The sequence below is a fragment of the Pipistrellus kuhlii genome, unplaced genomic scaffold, assembly GCF_014108245.1.
Source record: "Pipistrellus kuhlii isolate mPipKuh1 unplaced genomic scaffold, mPipKuh1.p scaffold_m20_p_10, whole genome shotgun sequence".
In the NCBI taxonomy this organism is placed as follows: Eukaryota; Metazoa; Chordata; class Mammalia; order Chiroptera; family Vespertilionidae; genus Pipistrellus; species Pipistrellus kuhlii.
In genome coordinates this window covers 12389734-12396973 of record NW_023425405.1, presented here as the reverse complement: position 1 = coordinate 12396973, position 7240 = coordinate 12389734, and positions in this window count along the sequence as shown.

The window sequence follows — 7240 nt, the reverse complement described above, 5'->3', positions numbered from 1 at the left end:
GAGGATATTTTTGCATTGATTTTTAGGGAGATTCGCAGAGATAGGGGAAGACAGAAACACATTGATTGGTTCTCTCCCTCCCTCTCCCCATCCCCTCTGCACGTCCTCCTCCCCCTCCCCCTCCCCCTCCCGTGCCCATCCAGGGTCCAGGCTTAGGAGGAGGCTGCAACCAAGGTACCTGCCCTTGGCCGAAATGGAACCTGGGACTCTTTGGTCTGCAGGCTGACGCTCTATCCACTGAGCCAAACCAGCTAGAGCTGTAAGCATTCTTCTTACATCCTGGAGAGTAGAACCTTGTGAAATATATGTTTGCAAATGCTTTATCCACGCTGTGGGTTGTCTTTTCTTTTTCAAATGTGTTTTATTGACTTTAGAGAAAGAGGAAGGGAAAGGGATAGAAATAGAAACATGGATCAGCTGCCTCCGGCACGCCCCCCTACTGGGGATGGAGCCTGAAACCCAGGATTGTGCCCTCACCGGAATCGAAACCGTGACCTCCTGGTTCATGGGTCCAACACTCAACCACAGAGCCACACTGGCTTCACTTTCTTCGTGTGTCCTTTGAGAAAGAAGCCCTTATTTATTTATTTATTTATTTATTTACTTTTATTGAGTTCAGAGAGAGGAAGAGAGGAAATAGAGAAACATCAGTGTGAACGAGAAATACTGATCAGCTCTCTCCCGCATGCACCCTAATGGAATCACACCCGAAACCTGGGGATGTGCCCTGACACAGAACTGAACATCCTCCTTTTGGTGTGCGGGACAAGCTCCAACCAACTGAGCCACGCCGGACAGGGCAAAACATTTTAATTAAAAAAAACATGTCGGGGGAAAAAAGAAAATTAGCCCTCGCTGGGTTGCTCAGCTAGTTGGAGTGTTGTTCAGATACACTGAGGTTTCAGGTTCAATTCCTGATCAGGGCACATTCAAAAATCAGCCAGTGAAATCATAAACAAGTGGAATGACAAATCAATGTTCCTCTCTCTCTCTTCTCTCTCTCTAATCAATAAATAAGTTAACTTTTTAAAATAAAAAATATGTTGATGCGTATCTTTTTCTTTATATATGCATATATCAATGTATACTTTTTATTGAGATATAATTGGCATATAACATTATATTGGTTTCAGTTGTAGAACATGATTCATTATATGCATATATTGCAAAATGATCATTTTAACCAAGAAGAAGGTGACTGGATCAAACCAATCATTGCAGAGTTTGGTAACCAGCCTCTCCCCGCCCCCTCCCGCTGCCACGGGCCAGTCCAGGAGCACATTTCCTGGGCCCTTTGCCATGTGCCCCTGGAGCAAGGCCAAGGCAGCCAGTGTGCCTGAGTGACACCAAACTGCCTCTCGGAAGCTTGGGAGAAAGTCCGAGGGGAGAAACGGAGGGAAGAAAAGGAACCGGGAGTCCCAGTCTCTCACTGTAGCTTTCTTTTTCTTTGGTCAGCTACGTAAATCCATCCAGCTCCCTTTCCCCTACTGCAACTCCATTTCTTCTCCAGCAAAATTAGCAGAAGAGCCCTGGTTGGCACTGAGAGGAATAAGAAAAATTTGGTTACGTCTTTTCACACTTAACGTTCCTGATTCAATGCAAACCATGTCCCAAGTGTAACCTTCCTGCTATTAACCCATTTCTTCCCACAGTCTGTCAGGGTGAGCAGATGGATTCCTTAGACACCAGTGACAGCTGCGGTTGGAATTCAGGATCCCAGAGTTTGAAGCCACCTCCCACAGGGCTGGAGCCTCCCCATGCCTCCCCCAAAGAGCAGAGTTCACACATGCTACCTTTGTATCTATAATAATAAAAGCATAATATGCTAATTAGAACGGACGTCCTTCCAGACATCCTTCCAGACCACCTTCTGGACGGAGCCTGGGCTGGGAGGGAAGCTCGGGGCCTGGGTGCCAGAAGGAAACCAGTGCCAGCAGCCCGGGGAGGGAAGGCCTACTCTCTCTCTCTTTTTTTTAATCTATGGTAAATGTTATGTGTTACGTGTGTGTTTTTTTATTTTATTTTTATTTTTTAAAAATATCTTTTATTGACTTTTTACAGAGAGGAATTGAGAGGGATAGAGAGTTAGAAACATCGATCAGCTGCCTCCTGCACACCCCGCACTGGGGATGTGCCCGCAACCAAGGCACATGCCCTTGACCAGAATCGAACCTGGGACCATGCAGTCCACAGGCTCTATCTACTGAGCCAAACCGGTTTCAACAGAAGGCCTACTCTTGCATGAATTTTGTGCATTAGGCCTCTAGTGTGTGTATGTGTATATATATATATATATATATATATATATATATATATAATTTCAGAGAGGAAGGGAGAGGAAGAGATAGAAACATCAATGCTGAGATAGAATCATTCATTGGTTGGCTGCCTCCTGCACACCTTCTACTAGGGATCAAGCTCACAACCAGAATCAGGAATTGATCTGTGGCCTCCAGGTTTATTAGTTGAAGCTCAATCACTGAGCCACACTGGCCAGGGCACACATTCTACCATTTAAGTGCAAATGTCTGTTTTAGGCACAGACAATACAAAGATGAATAAGACAATTCCTACTCACAGTGCAGCAAGGAAGCTAGATGGGAAACAAACAGCCACTCTAACCACACGGCACCCACAAAACAGAAGTGTTCTGTACACGTGGAACCTGGCAAGGCCGCCTGGACTCCAGTGGGAGGTTTGAGACGGGCATCTCTGTTTGCCCTTGAGGGGGACCTTGACCTGTAACAGCCACACCGCCTGGCGGAAAGGGCAAGCTCCACATTTGGTGGAATGAAAGGCGACTCCGTCCAGAGAGGGCCAAGTCATACCTTTAGTGGAAAGAGGAGTTGTGGTTCTTCTCATTCAGCAGACCTGAAGGTAAAGAACCCTTCGCTAAAGCAGGCGAAGCTTCCTTCTCTCTCCTCGGCACCTCTGCCCAGTCCAAAGGAGAGGAGAGACAGGAGACGAGGAGACGGGAGAGGAGGGAAGAGGGCATTCTCTTCTCTTTAAACATTTACTGTGATCTGGAGCAACAAGGAAGATTAGGACTTAAAAAAAACAAAACCCACAACAACACACACCTTAATTGAACTATAATGCACATATGTAATTCACTCAAAGTGTACAAGTATATTCAGAGAATTGTGCAACCTTCACAGCAATCCATTTTAGGACATGTTCATCACCTCAAAAAGAAGCCCTGCATCCCGTAGCGGTCACCACCCCTCCCCCCATCCTTCCTGTTCCCTCAGCTAGAGGACACGACCTCTAGACCCAGGCCTTTTCTGGACATTTGATATAAAAGAAATCATATGTGCATTTCTTTGGGGACTGGCCCATTTCTCTTTGCATAACATTTTCAAGGCTCATCCTTGATATAAGTATGTATGAGTATTTCATTTATTTATTTATTTTTAAAATATATTTTATTGATTTTTTACAGAGAGGAAGAGAGGGATAGAGAGTTAGAAACATTGATGAGAGAGCATCATCGATCAGCTGCCTCTTGCACATCCCCTACTGGGGATGTGCCCACAACCAATGTACATGCCCTTGACTGGAATCGAACCCGGGACCTTTCAGTCCACAGGCCGACGCTCTATCCACTAAGCCAAACCAGTTTCGGCTCATTTATTTTTATTGCTCAATAATATTCTGTTGTATGAATATATCACATCTTACTTTTCTATTCATCAGTTGATGGACATTTGAGTTGTTTCTACTTCTTGGTATTATGAATAATGCTGCTTAGAAATAAATATTCATGAACAAGTTTTTGTGTGGAGTAGGACTTTACTGCCAGTCGTTATCAATCTTTATTAACTGCCTATTGCGTACACAGCACAGAGAGGGGAGTGGGGTGCACAAGGGGTTGCAGAAAGGCTGAGACCCAAAAGCACTATAAATGTAAAATGTAGTTCCCCAACTGTCCTCCGACTAAAGAGGTATGAAGTCAAAACACATTTCATGAATCTTCAACGAATTCTGGCTCAAAACAAACAAACAAACGAAGCCATGGAGGTACAAGCCCTTGACCGGAATCAAACCTGGGACCCTTCAGTCCACAGGCCAATGCTCTATCCACTAAGCCAAACCAATCAGGGCTCTTTCTCTCTCTTTAAATGAAATAAATACTGTAAATAAGATTTTTAACACACACACACAAACATGCCTACATGTAGGTAAAACAGAAATGGCAAAATGTTAGCAGTTGTTAAATCTGGATGGTGGAGATTTGGGTGGTCATTGTACAATGCTCTCCTTTTTCCCCCCCCCCAGGATATTTAAACATTCCCAATAGTAAAATAAAAATTAATAATAAAATAAAGATCTAAAAAATTACCAAAAAATCCCCAAACTACAGCAAGGAAAAGGAGATCAATGTAAGGGGTATTCCTTTTAAAACAGGGTGGTCAAGGCTGAGGCGATGATGGAAGACGAGGTGTCTGTCTGTGCCCTCCTGTCCTCTGTGTCTGGCGTGGAGCCAGGTTCTTATAAAAATAAACTTTTGTTAATAAAAAAATAAAATAAAATAAAATAAAACAGGGTGGTCAAGGAAGGCCTCTTTGAAGTTAGGACATTTGAATAAAGAAGTGGAGTGCAGAAAGCAGGGAGCTGGCTATGAGACCTAAGGAAAGGGCATTCCAGAAAGAGGGATCTAAGGATCTCGCGTGGCTGAGGAGATGTGAGGGAGGCAGGTAATGAGGTTGAAAGCTTAGCCTAAGTCCAAATTAGACAGCCTCACAGGGGCGACAGAATGGAAATTTTAGTCTCAGTTTCAGGATGACCCAGTGACAAGCTGTGAATGGGGAGTACCTTGGGCTGAACCATATTTTAAGACATGCCTCTGGTTCTCGGGTGGAGAATAGACGGTGAGATGACGGTGAGGTCATGGTGGGTACGAGTGGAAGCAGAGAGGCCAGTCGATGCGGAGGATTTACCCCAGAGGGGCCGGCGTCTCAGGTGAGGTGGACACGGGGAGAAGGGCTCGGGTTTGGCAAATATGCTGAAGGGAGTTCTCATGGAGTTTGCTGATGAACTCATGCGAGAGGAAAAAAGTCAAGGGAGACTCCAAGGATAGGTGAGCCACCCGCCAAACGGTGGTGCCTTTTGCTGAGATGGCAAAGCCCGGAGCGTGTACACAGACTTTTCCTCTTCACAGGAACGCTCCTTTGGTTCATAACAGCCTGGAAGTCTTCACAGTCACGGCCAAGAAGGGGGTGAGATTTAGGTTGGGTTTTCCAAATAATGAGTTCGTCAAGGTCAACAAATTACGTTTTTCATTTGTGTCAACAAACAGGGCGGCACAGCAGAGAGCAAGTGGCATGGGCTTTGACGTTAGGGACCTAGATTTGAATCCTGATGCAGCTACTTACTGGCTAGGTGAACTTGGGCAAATTACTTAACGTCTTTGAACTTGAGGTTCTTCATCCATAAAGGTGGCAAAATAACTTGCAGGTTGTTAGGTCATAAGTCACACACCTTGGCACAGCGCCTGGCACCGAGTAGGTGTTCAATCTATAAGGTTTCCTGCCACTCTGTAGAGACCATTAGGGACTGCTATCAGCTGTTAATATTTTTTCACCTTTTCAAATAGAGTATTACTTGCTTCCTTTTATTCATTCAATATTTGAGGACTTACTATGCTCCACATGCGGTTCCAGACATTGGCAGCTGTATAATATAATATATAAATGAAACAGACCAAGCTCCTGTCTTCATGAGCTTACCTTCCGGTGGAGAGAGAAGACAAACAGAGAGTTAAGTAAAATGCAGTATGTCATATGTGAGATGGTGGTAAGTCCTGGGGAGCAAAGGGAAGGAGAAGTGCTGGTAAGGTTCTATGGAGATGGCGACATTTCTGTTTTAGGCTGAGGGAGTGGCAGGTGGAAAGGCCCTGGGGCAGGGACACGCTTTGTGTATATGAGGAACAGCCAAAAGGCCAGTGTGGCTGGAAAGCAGTGAGGGGAAAGGGTAGGGTCAGCTTCTATAGGCCTGGGAAGCCTGTGATGACTTTGTAAAATGTGTCGTTCTTGGAAGGTTTTGAACAGTGGGGGAGACAAGATCAGATTTATGGTTCAAAGGGATCCCTGGCTTCTACCTGAGTGAATTCAAGGGTTGAAGAGATGAGGCCAGTTGGGAAGCAACTGTAGTAATAATGATGGTTTGGCAGAGGCGATGGGATAAAGATTCTGGATATATTTGATAGGAGAGCCAACAGGATTCCTTGGTAGATTACATGCAGGGTAGTAGAGAAAGAGAGGGTCGAGGATTGTAGTCCCAGGCCTTTGGCCTGAGCGGCTGAAAGAATGTACTAAGGTTGACATGTTTGACTATTCTTAATTTTAAAAATAGTAATCTCAATATTTTTCAACTTAATAGATGCCATTTACTGAGATGGGTAAGACTGTGTGAGGAAGAGGTAGAGAGGTTGTCAGAAGTTTATTTATGGACATGAGGGAATGTCTGACAGGCAGCTAGCTGTGTGTGTGTGTCTGGAGTTCAGGGGCAAGGCCCCATCAGAAAGGTACACTAGAGGCGAAGCCGGTTTGGCTCAGTGGATAGAGCGTTGGTCTGTGGACTGAAAGGTCCCAGGTTCGATTCCGGTCAAGGGCATGTACCTTGGTTGCAGGCACATCCCCAGTAGGGGGTGTGCAAGAGGCAGCTGGTTGATGTTTCTCTCTCATCGATGTTTTTAGCTCTCTATCTCTCTCCCTTTCTCTCTGTTAAAAAAATCAACAAAAGAAAAGAAAAGAAAAGAAAAGAAAAGAAAAGTAAAGAAAGGAAAGGTACACTAGGGAGTCAGAGCATGGACAGCAGTTTAAGCTCCGAGACTGGATGAGGTCACCTGGGATTTAAACGTAGTTAAAGAAGAACAGAGGCCTGAGGGCTGAACCCGGGGCTTCCGGCATTTCCAGATCAGGGAGATGAGGAAGCAGCAAAAAAAACACAGGTGGCCATGCCTGGCAAAACGAGGGCACCACCCAGGGGAGCTGGCCCAGGTGAGGGCTCCTGCATGTATGTGTGAATAATTTCTAGCCTTGCGCCTTCTTTGAGCCTTGGCATTGGAAAGTAAGTTGTGTGTGTGTGTGTGTGTGTGTGTGTGTGTGTGTAGAGGGGACATGATAATATCTTATGTATAACTAGCATCTGGGAGGTTGCAACATCTCTTTTATTTGACCTCGGCAAGGGGAGTGTAGGTACCTAAACGGAGGCACAAAGATTAGGTTACTTGCCCACA